Raw genomic sequence first — 17,346 nt, forward strand, 5'->3', positions numbered from 1 at the left:
AATATTTGATTCCAAAACTCATAAGAGCTGAACCCTGGCCCTCCCTTGACGGCCTTCCCATGAAAAAATCATGGGTATTCAGTTTAATTTTATTAGCTCTTTCCTAAACTGTTCAAGGTGTTTCTATTCTTTACTTCAAACAAGAGTTAGGGTACAACCCGTTTCCCTAACGGTTAAAGCAAGAGGCCTACTACGAATTTGGCGCTTTATTTCAACAAATTATATTACAAACATTTTCTTTTGTACTTTTTACAACACTGAAAATAAAATGAAAATTGCAGTGAAACCAGACCAGGATTTACGGATAGGCCCATTAGGCCCATGCGGCTTTCTCAATTCTTGAAGTCTCTGGGTTTCCTTGAAAATCTTGCAAAAATAGAGCGGCAAAAACGCTTGGGCCTAGAAGTGTTAAAGCTTTAAACCTAGCCCTGAGTGAAACAAAATCTTGAACTGGTGAAGTTTTAGCAATTAATATCATTATATATTAAAAATACAGTTTAATTTTATTACTATTATTCTCCATGACCACACTGCCTTTTCTATGACGAAAACAATAGGAATTCCAAATAGGGATAGATCCTTTTATTAGGACCTTTTATACTGATGATGAAGACCGACTGTGTCATCGAAATATTTAGAGTATTTTTTTTATATTTTCGTTTCACTGTCTAATAAAAGGACCTTTTTTTTTTTTTTTTTTAAGAAAAGTAAAGGCCATAACAAACTTAAGATCAGAAGGAATAGAAATCTAATACAAATCATACTAAAAACGACCAGAAATTACTATTAAGGAATAAATGAAACCCAAAAAGAACAGAAATTAAATAAACAATCAATGCAAACAAACATAAAATAGATACTAATGTAAATGAATAAAAAAAATCTTAAAACGAGTGAAACCTAAATTGAATATGCAAATCAAGCTTGAAACGAATAAAAACCACTGCAGACAAGAGTTTAGGTTTTGCCTCCTTCTCTCACCGTAAAAGTTAAAAACCTACTGCATCATTGGCGCTTCACTGAAAACGAATTATATTACAAATATTTTCTTTTGTACTTATTACAACATTGAAATTAACATTAAGATTACCGTAAAATTAGATTTTGAACTAATGAGCTTTCAGCAATTAATATCATTGTATATAAAATCTTCAGTTTAATTTTATTAGTTCTTGCTAAAACTGTTCAAAACAAATATAGTTGCGATTTGGCATTCATTCAGTGCGGAGACGAAATAAAATCTGTAGTGTCTGCTTAAAAGAGTTATAAACCAGTTTGACAATATTTATAAACCTTTTAATTGTGGTATATGATTTAACATTGGATTCAAAAGAAGATTGACGAATAGAATCTACCACCTGTTCTGTTTGAAACTAGGGGGCCGTACAATTTACGAGGTAGCCCCCCTTGCGCGTAAGTCCTCGTTTCATGTTTAATAGAAAGTTAAGCTAATAATTTTCCATTTTATAATAGAAAAAGGATGGAAGGACAGTCTATAGCATTTGCCCTTGAAGAGATAAAAAAGGCAGTGTTCGAAATCCCTAGCTTTTCGAAGAGTATCGATGACGTTAAAATAAGCCTAGCAAGTATTGAAGCTAAAATGAAAGAGTTTAACGTTAAGCAAACGGAGACAGCTCAAGAATTGACAACCATTCGAGCAGAGCTGGAAGTATCCCATAAGAGAAATATGCGGCTTGAGAAAGAAATGAAACAGACAAATTTTATGTTTTATAATTTTCCCCAGCCCCTTATATCGAATACAACCCTGTTAGATGATATAATTGCGCTAATCAGTAATACTGTGCCAAACTTAAAAGTGTCAAAGTGGGAATTCAGGGATGCTATTCGTTTAAGGGGACCACAAAACCCACGCCCTATTTTAGTAAAGTTCAATTCCAAAGTTACACGAGACATTTTGTTGAGGAATGCGAACCTTTTCAAACAAAAGGGGATATCAGTAGCGCCAGATTATACGCCAGAAGAACGCAAGGCTCGTACGGCCCTAGGACCTTTATTTTCCCAAGCTATAAGCAAAAAGAGAATTGTGAAGCTACGCGGAACTAGATTATGCATTGACAAACAGACGTATGTTTATGACTTTGAGAGAAAAACAGTGCTGGAAATGGCGGAGCCGACTACGGAAAAACAAACTCATAATAAAGATAGTAGCACAAAAAACCATATCCCGAGAAGGTCTTATATGCGATCCCCGTCAAGCGATAGTGATTCAGATCCTGAAATTGAAAGCATCTCAAACAGCGATTCAGATACAACGATCATAGAAAAGCCGGCTGCGGTACTAGACCCTAATATTCCTAGTGGAAACCACGCAAAAAGTGATAGGCCGAAAGGAAAAAGGGACCTGGACATGATTATAAGCCCAAGCAACGATAGTAAGCAGGATCGAAGAAATGTGAGACCAAATAAAGGACCAAAATCGGAAAGGAAACGAAAAAGTCATAGTCCGAAAAAATGTGGCCAAAATCTAGCAGAACGACCACCATTTGTCATAGGATAGGGAAACAGCCATATACAAAAACTATCAGCTATTATGTGGACTGTACAGGGTCTAAGTAGTAAAAGAGATGTGTGTTTAAATAGTTCATTTTTGGATTCACAAATAACTTGATTAGTTGAAACATGGTTATTACAAACGAAACTCAGAGAAGAGAGAAAGTAACAAAATGAAAAATAAAATAAAAAAGGGTGAAAAAACGAGGATTTTGTCAGCCAGCGAACCATGAAGAAGACAAAATATAAGCAAATATTTCTAAAAGGACCTCCGCCAAGTCGTCCTCAGTGCTAAAAAAAAACAAAAACTAGAAGAAAAAAAAAAAACAAGATTCTAACCTTTCGAAGTTTCCTGTACAAAGACAGAATAGACACTGTATAAAAAACCAGGCAGGAATCAATGAAAATGAAATTTACCAAGATGATTGTGTAAGGATCTTTCGTCTTGGATTAATTTTGGCTGGTCTTGCATTAATTTTGCATTAATTCCAGCCAAAATTAATGCAAGACGAAAGATCCTTACACAATCATCTTGGTAAATTTCATTTTCATTGATTCCTGCCTGGTTTTTTATTCAGTGTCTATTTTGTCTTTGTACAGGAAACTTCGAAAGGTTAGATTCTCGTTTTTTTTTTCTTCTCGTTTTTGTTTTTGTTTAGCACTGAGGACGACTTGGTGGAGGTCCTTGTCGAAATATTTGCTTATATTTTATCATCTTCATGGTTCGCTGGCTGACAAAATCCTCGTTTTTTCACCCTTTTTGATTTATTTTTCATTTTGTTACTTTCTCTCTTCTCTGAGTTTCGTTTGTCATGTATAGCCAGTGTGGTCTAAGAATGTATTAACATGGTTATTGCCAGTAGAGGAAATATCAGTGTTTGGTTATGTTGTTTTTCGGGTAGATAGAAGGACATCAAGGAATTCCAGGAACTATGGAGGAATAATAGTGCTAGTTAAGCAACATGAATTTTCCAGTTTAAGTCGTTTGCCAAGCATGTCTGAGAATTGGATATGGTTACGTGTGAATTTTTTGGGGAAGTGGTTTATATTGGGGTGTGTTTATATTTCACCAGAGAATAGTTCATATTGTGAAGACGATACTTGGGCAATATTAGAGGAAGAAATTATTCTTATTAGATCTCGGTATAAAAGAAATTCAGTGTTATTAATAGGTGATTTAAACACTTGCACTGCTGAACAACCAGAACTAAATATGAATTTTGTTTCAGATGTTGAGGACGACCCTGTAGCGGGGATTATTCCTTCAATGTATTTTATACCACGAATGAGCGAAGATCGAAAAAGGAGAGTTAACTCATGGAGGAGGAAACTGCTTGCACTGTGTGGAGGTTCTGGTTTGGCAATTGGTAATGGGAGATTTGGGGAGGATGGTAGCTTAGGTGAGTACACTTGTGTTTCATGACATTGCTTTAGTTTGATTGATTATATATTTGTTGACACTGGGCTCGAAATTGAATCCCTAAATGTGAAAGTGATACATCGAACAGGATCAGACCACTTTCCAGTTAAAGTAGAGTATATTATTTCTAGAAGGGAATATTGTTCGTTTGAGAGGAGTATTGAGGAGAGGTATGTGAATAAAGAAATGAGGAAGAGTAAGGAGCTAGCAATTTTACCTCAGGAGCTAGCAACCTCCCAGAATAAATTGCAATTGGACACATGAACGATGGGCACTGATCCATGAGAAATTAATTAATGACCCCATAGCGAAAGAAATAGACCATCTGAAGTATGAGGCCGAGGTACAGAATGCCGACCCGGAAACAATAGCGAATAGGTTTTCACAAATTTTAAGCGAATCACTGGCATCAGTAAAATCAGCGGAGAAAAGGAATGAAAGTTTTTATGACGAAGAATGTAAATTGAGTAGCGTTAATTTGTATAAAATGTTACATAATGCGAAGAATGCACCAGATGATGAATCAAAGATCAAGACATTAACAAGTTACCTTTTAGCACGTAAAGACAACAAAAAATTAATAAAAAGAAAAAAGGAAAATTATAAAAGGAAAGAAAACGCCACTCTTTTAAAGTGCTTTAGAGAAATTAACAGTAGGGAGTTCTGGAAAACCATAAAAAGAGATAGGCTAAAAGACCGACAGTCAGAGGTACCCGCCCCCAAAACTTGGCCCGATTACTTCAAACTACTACAAGAATATACCCAGGATAGCAACATACACCTACAAGAGACATTAGGTCTAGATAAGAGTGAAGAAAAATCATTCCCTCTGAACCAGGAAGATTACGTGTTATGCGACCCAATCACCCCGGAAAAAATTGAAGATTCACTTAACAAAATACGAGGTGATTCAGCTCCCGGGCCCGATGGAATTCCTATGAAGATCTTCAAAGCATTTAGAACTGTTCTTTTACCTTTTTTGGCATCAGTATTTAACCTAATAATTTCAAAGAGGAAGTGGCCAATGACCTGGAAAACCTCGCTTATTCTCCCACTTTATAAGAATGGTAATCGCACTACACATAACAACTATAGACCAATAAGCCTCCTAAACAGTGCTGGAAAAGTTCTAGAAAAAATTATAGATAAAAGGCTGGGAATGTGGATAGAAGAGAAAAAAATCTTGCAAGAAGAACAAGGTGGGTTCAGACCAGGTTATTCCACAGCTGATAGAGTTTTTGTTATTAATGCTCTTGTAGAAAAGCACTGCAAAGGTAAAGGAAAATTATATGTGGCCCTAATTGATTTGAAATCAGCATTTGATAGTGTAGATCGTGTTTTATTGCTGAATGATTTATTAAATCTAGGCCTACCAGCCCCTTTTTTACAAATTCTATCATCTATGTATTCATTGAATAAAAGTTTTGTGAAAGTTGTTAGGAAGGGAATATCTCTGCCTTTTTTCTCGAAAAAGGGCGTGCGCCAAGGAAGTACACTCTCGCCAAAATTATTTGTTATGTTTATTAATGATATTGTTCCTTATTTCCGACAAAGATGGGCACCTACTCTCCGACTGGGAAATTTGAATATGTCAATGCTACTATTTGCAGACGACATTATATTACTGGCAAAGACAAATAATGATTTACAAATTCTCTTGAATCTCCTTGAAAAATATTTGCAAGAGAAGAAACTAGAGGTGAATGTCACGAAATCCCAAGTCATGATTTTTAGCAAAAAACCCTTGGAATCAGCACCACAATTTTTATTGAATGGAAAAATGCTGGAAGTGGTGGAAAAGGCCAAATACTTAGGTTTCATCTTTTGTCGAAATAGAAAATGGACGAGTCATATTACAGCAATGGCACAGAAAGGAAGAAATGCATTATTTGGTATATACAGAAGCACACTAACATCAGAAATAAGTGAATTAAGCCTCCACAAATATATATTTAATATTAAAATTATGCCTATACTACATTACGGATCAGAAATATGGGGATATCAGCCGGCAAAGCAACTATAAACCCTTCAACTTCAATATTATAAACGACTTTTTGGCCTACACAATACAATACATACGTTAGTTTTAAAAGGTGATCTTGGTATATCATATTTAAGGTGATCATATTTAACCTGAAATTGAAAAGATATACCCAAATCATCAAATTTTGGTTGAGACTTCTAGAACTTCCCCAGACTAGACTTGCCCGAGCATCATATGAAGATCTTCTCCTTCAGTGTAACAAAACATCTTGGACAGCACAAATCAAAAGGATATTAGATGAGAATGGATTGTCAAGTTCGTGGGACAAGGGAAAAGGGCCAGAGGATCATGAAAAGTTCTTCAAGGAATTTAGTGCAAGACTTGAAGACCAAGAAGTGCAACTATCGCAAGCAGCTTTGGACAAATCTCCGAGTCTTACTTTGTATAGAGAAATAAAAGAGAATTTTGGTCAGGAGTTTTATTTCAAGCTGGGATTGCCCATTAAATATTTGAGGATTTGGATTCAGATTCGAGCAAATTGTCTTCCAATTTATACTAAGGTTGCAAGGAAAAAGAGGGAAGGTCCGGGGGCCGGGTGTAGTTGCTTGAGATATGGGGAAAATGATTATGGGTTGGACCATTTCCTCCTCCGGTGTAAGCAACTATCTCATTTAAGGGGATTAATTATCCGGGAGGGGGAAGATAGGCTGCTTTGTGAGTTAATGAGGTCTAGGATTCCCCGTTATATTGTGGCAGTAGGAAATTTTGTATTGATGGGAAGGATGTCAAATGAAGTGTAATTTTTCTTTAGTATTTGTCTTTTTTGTATATGGCTTTAATTGGCTTTTAAATACAGATTATTATTATTATTATTATAGCTTCACTACAAACAAGAGTTTGGATACTGCCCCCTTCCCTAACTGTACAAGTCTAAAGCCTACTGCGTCATTGGTGCTTCATTGAAAACGAATTAGATTACAAATATCTTCTTTTCCAGTATACAGCATAGAAAATGTAAACAGAATTACAGTGAAATAAAATCTTGAAATGGTGACTTTCAATAATTAATAGCATTATATATCAAATATTCCGTATGATTTTGTTTATACTTTCCAAGACTGTTCAAGACACATGTAGTTTTCAGTAAAGCGCCGATGACGCAGTAGGTTTTAGACTTCTACAGCGAGAGAAGGAGGTGATACCCACAAACTCTTGTTTATATTTGTTTTTATACGTTTGAAGCTTTATTTGCATATTCAATTTAAGTTTCACTCGTTCTAAGATTTATTTATTTATTTATATTATCCAATGTTGTATATTTTTTGCTATGATTATTTATTTAATTTATGTTGGTTTTTGGTTTCATTTATTCCTTAATAATAATTGTTATTGTAGTTATTTAATTTTATTGTAGATTTTTATTTCTTCTTATCTTAAGTTTAATATGACCTTTACTTTTCTTTAAAAATATCTTTTAGGAAAGTTTTTTTTTTATTAATTAACCTGAATACTAAAATCAAATGTTTCAGAATATCAAGTATTTGATTACCGCAGGATAGGTAAGAATACATAAAGTATTTTTAGCACAGCACATGTTATATCTACAAAATTTCTCCCAGCTTAATTCGGCCTCACGCAACTTAAACCCTCTTGTAGTTAAATTTTCATATATTTCAACCCCCCAAAAGTGTCAACTTAAATTGTTAGTTGCCGTTAAAAAACATCGGATGCAATCTAAAGTTACTCACTTTAATCCCATAATAAATTATATAACCCTAATAAAATATTAATCATACATATTTTTCGTCTCCTTCTTAATTTTGCTTTACGTCCGGCAGAGTTTAAAAGAACCCATTTTAACAAAAAAAAGTACATTTGCTGTGTTTGTGATATGTTTTTAATTAGTCTCTGTTCTGCACGCTAACTTCTTATAACCAACAAAAGAATTTCTAAACAAATATATTTGCAAATTTTAGGGGTAGCTTTAGTTTAAAACCAAATAAGTGTAGACCTTAAATAAAAATAATTTACGAAACTTTGGTATTAGTTTAATGGATAGAATTATTCTCAGAAGGAAATACTCCTTAAACAACATTATGACATTCTGAAGTACTTACTTTTCATTTATAAAAGCGCTTCACTTTACTTTACCCCCCTCCCCCTAATGTTCAAATATATAGCCCACTTCTCTTTAAATTAGTTTAACGGCAAACAAGTAACGTTGACGACATCAGACGACAGGAAAATTCACGGAGAAAGCCTAATATTAGGGCTATATATTTGATCGTTAGGGTGTGGGGGAGTAAGATAAAGTTAGGCCATTTTTGGAATAATATAAGTAAGTATTTTAGAATTTTTAAAGTAGTTTTCAGAAATGTACAGTGTTTCTTTGGCAATTTTTTAAGCCAAATTAGGGAGACTAAGTGCTAAAGCTAAGGTATATTCAATTTTTTCTAAGCAAATTGCTATGTAATCGGCTCCTAAGTAACAACAGAAACGGGATAGACTCGCTTTGTGAAACACAGGTTTGTTGCTTCTGAGTTTTGCAGTATCCATTAAACTAGTACCAAAGTTTCGTAAATTCTTTTTATTAAAGGTCTAAGGAAATCCTTCATTGATTAAAAAACTATCAAAAAGGGAAAAAGTTGTTTGAAAGGCTGACTGTTTGTCAGTGACAAGACAGTCTTTTGTGTGCAATAAATGCGTTTAATAATACTGATAAATAATTGCTTTTTATTGAAAATATTGGACTGGATTATATTCAATCCAAAATTCCGTCACAATCCCGCCATAAGGTTGTTTCTGACGTTTTCATACTTGCGAGATAGTTGTCAAAATCCATTTTCGAAAAACTGATCACGAACTTTAAACCCGCAGGGCAATTTAGGTGATGTTTCCTATGAGAACCGTTTATTAAGGCATTTTAGGCAGTTACAAAAGTGTTTTAGAAATATCAAATACCGCATTTAGGCATGATAGTGACAATGATTACATGATTTTGTATACATTCTTATTATCGTGGTCCATAAGATAAAACGTCAGCCCTTTCACTGATAATGGCCTCTTTAAGGTCGAATGTTTTTTTATCCACTATTTTTGGAAGAAGATAATAAAACGAATTAATGATACTCAGTGATAATTGGCTCTTGGAACACATCCTAAATACATACTAAAGTTGTCAAAATCCTTTTTCAAATCTTCCAAAACAATGCCGGTTCTATCTCACAGGGAACAGAGGGGAATATTTCATTCTCTTCTTGATGGTTTCTTAAATTCAGCGGCTGTAAGATAATCCTCCAGTTTTTACCGGAACACAATTTAGAATTTGAGAGACTAGTAGGGAGCGACGTTCCATTAAGCATGGTCCTATATGCCATTGATAGGGAGTACGTAGTCCCTGAGCCCTTAGGTCAAGGTCACGGGGAAAAACCCAGAAATATTTTTGTCAACAGAGACCTTGGGAAAAACCCTAGTTACATAACATGTTTGTGAACAATTTTGGGAAAACTTAATTTGTTTTTCAACAGGGGAAGACCTTGGGGAAAAATATACCTTCAATATGGGGTCAACACTGAAGTACTATGTAACATGGGCAAAACACAATTACTTAACTTGCTTGCTGGTTTTGGGAAAATCCAATTCACTTGGGCAATAGGTATTGTGATTGGTTAATTTTTTCTTGATATGAAACCGGGACTTTGGGGGGAAACCGATGGCCTTCTGAAATGAACATATAAGGTAAGAAATCAATAATAATATTATCATTAGTTTGTCAATACTCAACTGGTGCAGAATAGTTAAGTGAATAAATTATGTCTGAGAAAAGAAATTTGGATTATAGTGATTCTATCGAGAGAGTAAGTTTTTTTTATTATTCTTAGTGAATATCAGTGGAAGAGAGATAGTCTTATTCAAATATATATATTTATAAATTTCATAGCTATTGAATTATCAATTAAATATCTAGTGGGGCTATATAATTTATAAACTAATATATATATATATGTACTTCTTACCATTTTCGTAATGAAATATTCCAAGTATATATTAGAATGAACATCAAATCCCATTTCATGTTTTCACTTTTAAGCAATATTCCTTCAATAAAATTCCATTTTAACATGCTAACACTTTAACAAACTAAACGTTGTACCTTGAGAAATTTAGCGGCACACAGCATCAAGACGAATGCAATACGTTTCGAACGCTACGGGCGTTCAAAGATTTTCTTTCACTAGAGATAAAAAATGAGATGGTGTATTTAACACTATTGAAAAGAAATATTTTTTTTTAGGACGAGGGAGGAAGGATTGAAAAGAAATAGTCAGGGGTGCAACTATACAGCAGATCATATACAATATATATATATATATATATATATATATATATATATATATATATATATATATATATATATATATATATATATATATATATATATATATATATATATATATATATATATATATATATATATATATATATATATATATATATATATATATATATATATATAAATATATATATATATATATATATATATATATATATATATATACATATATTCTATCTATCTCCCAAGCGTCTCAATTGTTTTCAACTCCATATCTATAAATTGAATCAACTAAGTTGTTTTCTGAATAATGAACAAGTACCAATTTGGGTTATATATTTGCACAATATGGTAATAAAGGTAAATTAACCCAACTTTACCCACTCACCTAATCTGCAGCTGTATAGTTCAAATTACAGAACTCCAATGCATTCTGTCACCCGTTATATGTCTGCGCATATTAAACCGGCCTTCTTAGATGTTACATTCAACGAACTTCTCGAGTGTGTACTGGATAATAAAGAAGTACCATCTACGGCACTGAAGGTTTTTTTTTTAAGTAACTGGATATACCCTATTTTATGCATATATAATGTATTACCAGACATCCAAAATGTATTTTGAGTAATTCTGCAAAACAAATTGTTGAGAAATAACGGGAAAAACGAAAAAACAGATTGTCCCCAAATGGAATGGGAAGATTCATAAGGAAATATTTAAGAGAAACGGGAACTTTATGGGAGGGGGTAAAGGGTGAGGCTTTAAATATATTGGGATGGAGGAGAAGCTTACATGAATGAATCTTAAAACGAACAAAGCTTTAATTAAATATGTGAATCAAGATTGAAAAAAAAATTTCACTATTTAAATTTTATTTATTATAAAAAAGAATTTTACTTTGTCAATCTTATTTATTTAGGTATCCAAATAGAAAATTTTACAAAAAATATGATTCAATTCCACTTTCTAAGACCATAATGAGAGAAAGGTTGAGATGCCTAGTGTACTTTCTTCAGACGAAGAATGTCAGATTACCATTGTATTCTGTCACCCGTTATTTGTCTTTGTGAATATGAAACTGGCTTTCTTAGATCTTAAATTTAGCAAACTTCTCGAGTGTGTACTGGATAATACGGAAGTACCGTCTACAGCACTGAAGGTTTTTTTAAGTAACTGGATATACCTTATTTCATGCATAAATAATGTATTACCAGACATCCAAAATTTAATTTGAGCAATTCTGCAAAACAAATTGTTGAGAAATACCAGGAAAAAACGAAAAACAGTTTGTCCCCACATGGAATAGGAAGATTCATAACAAAATATTTAAAAGAAAGGGGAACTTTATGGGAGGGGGTAAAGGGTGAGGCTTTAAATAGATTGGAATGGAGGAGAAGCGTACATGAATGGACCTGAAACGAACAAAGCTTTATTAAAATATGCGAATCAAGATTGAAAACAAATTCAATATTTAAATTTTATTTATCATAAAAAAGAATTTTACTTTGTCAAGCTTATTTATTTGGATATCCAAATAGAAGGTTTTACAAAAAATAGGATTCAATTCCACTTTCTAGGACCATAATGAGAGAAAGGTTGAGATGGCTAGGATATGTTCTGCAGACGAAGAATGTCAGATTACCAAAGATTGTCCTGGTCATCCAACTGTCTAGAGTAAAACGAAAAACAGATCGTCCCCGGTTGGTATGGGAATATATCATAAGGAAATATTGGAGAGATACAAAAACTTTCTGGCATAGTAATAAAGAGTGAGACTTTTAATAGATATGGATTGAGGAAAAGCATACATAAACGAATAAACAAATCTTAAAACGAACAAAAGTTTGTTTTTTTTAATTTCATTTAAATAACATGGAGCCAAACTCTAAATCAGAACCATGGTCCCGCAAAAATGTGAAATAATTAAGAAAAAGCAGTGGAGGCCCACTAGATTCCAAAAGACCCGTTTACTAAAAATGAATTACATTACAAATATTTTTCTTATATACCTATTAGAACATGGAAAATAAAAAATGAAATTACAGTAAAATAAAATTTTGAAATGTTGTGCTTTTTCAGCAGCTCATATCATTATATACCAAATATTTAGTTTAATCTTATTTTCTTCCCAAAACCATTCACGACAAATTTAGTTGTACTATAAACAAGAATTTAGGTAATGTCTCCTTCCGTAATTGTAAAAATGTAAAGCCTTCCACGTCATTGGCGAACTGCATTACAAATATTCTCATTTCCAGTTATTCTTTTCCAGGTATTTAAATGAAAATAAAAATTACGCTATTCAAATTTATTTATTATGAAAAAAAAGGAATTTTACTTTTTCAATTTTATCCATTTAAATAGAACCAAACCTTTAGGATATTAAATGTGTTCAATAGCTTGTAGCAATTAGATGTTTTTCCTTGTCCTGTAAAATATTACCTTCAGATCCCTAGTGATATACTGATTTTAGCCTATTTTGGCACTACAGGCGTGAGCGGTTTTAACAGATAACAATCTGAAAAAGATCCATGAAATACGATTCCACCTATGTTTTTAGTCTGTTGGAAAAAATAGGTTGTGTCTATAACCAATCTGAAGTTTTTTTTCAATATTTCTAACTCTCTTCTACTTTTTCAGAGTCAAACTTCTTCAAAGAAAATAAATTTACAAGACAATGATAACCTACTGGAAGACCTAAAAGCAGCCAGAGAAAATCTTAAAACGAACTTTCAACTCAAATGTCGTGAAGTAATTAAATTAAAAGAGGAACTTGATCACTTTCAACAAATTCTAGAAATCACCAAAAGAAAAACTCCTGAAGAAACTCAAATTTCTTCAATCAGATTTGAAACCCAACTTGCAACTGCTCTATCTGAAAATTCTTTATTGGAAAGAGAAATTACAGAGTTAAAAATTAAAAACAGTATATTTGTAAGTAAAAACGAAAAAGTTGACTCAAGACATATTTATTGCAAATCTCACTTAGCACAAGCCTTATTATATATATCTTGCCTTTTAAACTCAAAAAAGTCTTTAAAAGAGAAAATTGCTAAGTTGAATAAAGAATACAATCAAATTTTAAAAGAGAAAGAAGAATCTGCTGTAAAAGACGAAGAAGAAATTTTTTGCCTCAAGTCTTTTGTAGTATATCTCCAAATAAAAAACAGGACATTAGAAACACGTTCAGAACGTCTTGAACAAGAAGTCAGAGAGAAAACTAGTTTGATGAACGCTTTAGAAAATATGATTATTCATTTGAAAGACAGAGAAAAAGAATTCTTTCATGAAATGGATTTTTGTTATCGCGACTTGTTTTAACGCGATTAGCTAATTTTGGGTTTTATTTATTTAATATTTTAAATCTCTTCGTTATTTATGAATAAAAATTCAATTTACAATATATTTTTGCAATCAATGTTTATTCTTTCCCTGTAACAAATACTCTCTAGAACATCCTCTTATCTTCAATTTTGTTTAACTATTTTTATATTTTTGGAATAAGAAATGAAAATAATATGAGGATGCAAACTGTGATTTTTTGTGTTGTTGTAGTTAAACATGAAAAGAATTTTTCAGTGTTAGTTTCTTTGTAATCAGCAACACAATACTTAGTTTAAAGTTAATGAATCGAAAAAAAACACCTTTTCAAAGAGTGAGTACCCCCTTCACTAACCAAGATCAATCCCTAAAGCACTTGAAGTAGCAAAAAACTCTTACGTAAACGATTAGTCTAATCTTGAACGTTAGTTGCACAATAATTTACCCCTAGGACACTCTTGAGACTTAATGAACTCTAAACAAACTTGCCAATGATGATTCTTTAAGGCACTTGAAGGACCAATGAAATATTGAACAAATTTGATTATTGATTAAATTGACCCAAATTGGTACTTGTTCATTATTCAGATAACAACTTAGTTGATTAACTTTAAAGATATGGAGTTAAAACAATTGAGACGCTTGGGAGATAGGTAGCATATATATATATATATATATATATATATATATATATATATATATATATATATATATATATATATATATATATATATATATATATATATATATATATTTATATGATTTCTACTGTATAGTTGCACCCCCTGACTATTTCTTTTCAATCCTTCCCTCCCCTCGTCCTAAAAAAAAATATTTCTTTTCAATAGTGTTAAATACGCCATCTCATTTTTTATCTCTTGTGAAAGTAAATCTTTGAACGCCCGTAGCCTTCGAAACGTTTTGCATTCGTCTTGATGCTGTGTGCCGCTAAATTTCTCAAGGTACAACGTTTAGTTTGTTAAAGTGTTAGCATGTTAAAATGGAATTTTGTTGAAGGAATATTGCTTAAAAGTTAAAACATGAAATGGGATTTGATGTTCATTCTAATATATACTTGGAGTATTTTATTACGAAAATGGTAAGAAGTACATATATATATATATATATATATATATATATATATATATATATATATATATATATATATATATATATATATATATTAGTTTATAAATTATATAGCTCCACTAGATATTTACTTGATAATTCAATAGCTATGAAATTTATAATTATATATTTTAATATGACTATCTGTCTTCCACTTATATTCACTAAGAATAATAAAAAAAACTTACTCTCCGCAGAATCACTATAATCCAAATTTCTTTTCTCAGACATAATTTAATCACTTAACTATTCTGCACCAGTTGAGTATTTACAAACTAATGATAATATTATTATTGATTTCTTACCTTATATGTTCATTTCAGAAGGCCATCGGTTTCCCCCCAAAGTCCCGGTTTCATATCACGAAAAAATTAACCAATCACAATACCTATTGCCCAAGTGAATTGGATCTTCCCAAAACCAGCAAGCAAGTTAAGTAATTGGGTTTTCCCCATGTTACATAGTACTTCAGTGTTGACCCCATATTGAAGGTATATTTTTCCCCGAGGTCTTCCCCTGTTGAGAAACAAATTAGGTTTTCCCAAAATTGTTCACAAACATGTTATGTAACTAGGGTTTTTCCCAAAGTCTCTGTTGACAAAAACATTTCTGGGTTTTCCCCCGTGACCTTGACCTCAGGGCTCAGGGACTACGTACTCCCTATCAATGGCATATAGGACCATGCTTAATGGAACGTCACGCCCTACTGACACTCCATATTGATTGATTTTTTTTTAAATAAATTGCAAATGACCCAAATTACATATTGTTTTCTTGAGCCAAAATAAATCTATAAGTAATAATTGATGATTCAGTTTTGACATTTCAACTTTTTTTTAAAAGTGAAATAAAAAGCTAATCAGATAGCGTGAAATGAGTAAAACTAGGAATTATGTCACGTTATATTTTTTCTTATAGACCTGGTTGTTTCTTTTGTGTAAAAAAAAGTATTCTATTTGAGAAAATGTCTTATACACAGCTGGAGTCAAGGGGATTATTTTTGGTCGATTAAAAACAACCTATAACATTAATAAATTTGTAATTGAATTTTTTAATTAAAAAAAACACCTTAACTATTTTGCAGGAACATAAATGTTTATTTGGATTTTGCAGGCTCGAACGAGTTGTACGGGGAACACGCCGGCTCTGCCGCCAGGCCCCGGCACTCGGCATGCGGCATTTTGCTATATATGGATTCTCATTCTGGCTTGTCTTCTAACCGCAGACTGTCTTCTAGCCTTTTCTTGATGTCATGACGTCACCATATGTTTGATTCAGCAACCCTGGGAAAATTACAAATTCTTCCTTAAAGTTTTGACCTATTTAGATTGTTTTTGGGTCAAAAAATTTTAATTTACCAGTTTTGAGAAAAAAATAAACTATGTAGCCGATGTCGAGGCCAGGCCCTGTTATTGCTACGCTAAAGACTTGTCTATACAGATTTTCATTGTTACTCATTTTGTAACCGCAGACAATATGAGCCTCTTCTTGGTGTCTTAGTGTAACCATAGGTTAGATAACACCACCATAAGAAAAATACAACTTCTTCCTTAAAGTTGTGACCTTTTTAAATCACTTTTAGTGGCCAGAAATGTCAATATGCCAGTTAAGAAAAAAATAACTATGTGGTCAATTTCGATGCGGGTCCCGGCACTCGGCAAGTAGAAAGCTTGTATATATTGATTCATGTCATTAGTACCAACCTCAAAATGGGTGTGATTTGTTTGCTACTCCTTCTTAAGGAAAATAGAGGGCTCCCAAGGGAACACATAGAGCGTTGAAGGGTCCCAACGCCTTGTAATAAAGAGTTGTGTTGTTTTCGGCATCTTTATAGATTTGTAATTAGTTTTTGTGCCACAATTTTTTTATGTCGATGATTGTGAGGGTGTTTTTCTTCTTTCGTAATATTTCTTTTGTTCTTCACTTTTATGTTTTACTTTAACTGATTTTTGCAGTCGCTTGTCTTCTAAAAGTACAAAGCTTTGTTTTCAACTTCATTTTCGACATATTCTGATAATCGCTTTCTCATTATTGCATGTAATTCTCACTGCCACCTATTTTTTAACCGCTTATTTCCTTGTTCTAGCTGTGGTAAATATTTTAGCCGCATGATAATTCAGGTTATTCGATAGAATCATCATTTGTAACAATTGGACATTTTCGTTTTTTGTCTTCCCGCAAGTATTAAATCACTGGTGCGATGAAAACTGTAAGCCTACTGATTTTTACTCTGTCATATCTCTTTTTTATTTCCAATCGAATGATCCTTTTTTGAAGTTTCTACGACAACGCCTTCTATACAAACGTTGTATGCCCCCAGGGTATAACTTAAAACCCTTGCCCCGATGGTTTTGGGGGAGTGTCCTCCTCAAAAATATATTTCCTATCTGGAAATCAACTACGCTGAACAAAAGGGCTATCTCAAAGTTTTGATTGGATGTGTTTGGGGGAATGATGGCCGCGGGGGGGGGGGGGCTAGTTACCCTCCAATCACTTTCAACTATTAAAAAGGGCACTAGCCCTTTGAGTTTCCAATCGAATGAACCTTTTTTTAAGTTTCTACGACAACGCCTTCTAGAAAACCTTATATGCCCCCAGGGCATAACTTATAACCCTTGTCCCGAGGGATGTGGGGGAGTGTCCTCC

The 17,346-nt window shown here is 32.9% G+C and overlaps 1 long non-coding RNA gene across 1 annotated transcript; it reads left to right on the top strand.

Moving 5' to 3' along the window:
- Positions 1–3,741: 3,741 nt before the first annotated feature.
- On the top strand, positions 3,742–16,091 carry LOC148945893 (uncharacterized). The gene is made up of 2 exons (XR_016142505.1): positions 3,742–3,911; positions 15,814–16,091. It is a non-coding gene; the product is annotated as an uncharacterized LOC148945893 (long non-coding RNA).
- Positions 16,092–17,346: the final 1,255 nt, after the last annotated feature.

This window comes from Artemia sp. Qi Xiang Cuo, chromosome 12 (assembly GCF_049724085.1).
Source record: "Artemia sp. Qi Xiang Cuo chromosome 12, ASM4972408v1, whole genome shotgun sequence".
In the NCBI taxonomy this organism is placed as follows: domain Eukaryota; kingdom Metazoa; phylum Arthropoda; class Branchiopoda; order Anostraca; family Artemiidae; genus Artemia; species Artemia sp. Qi Xiang Cuo.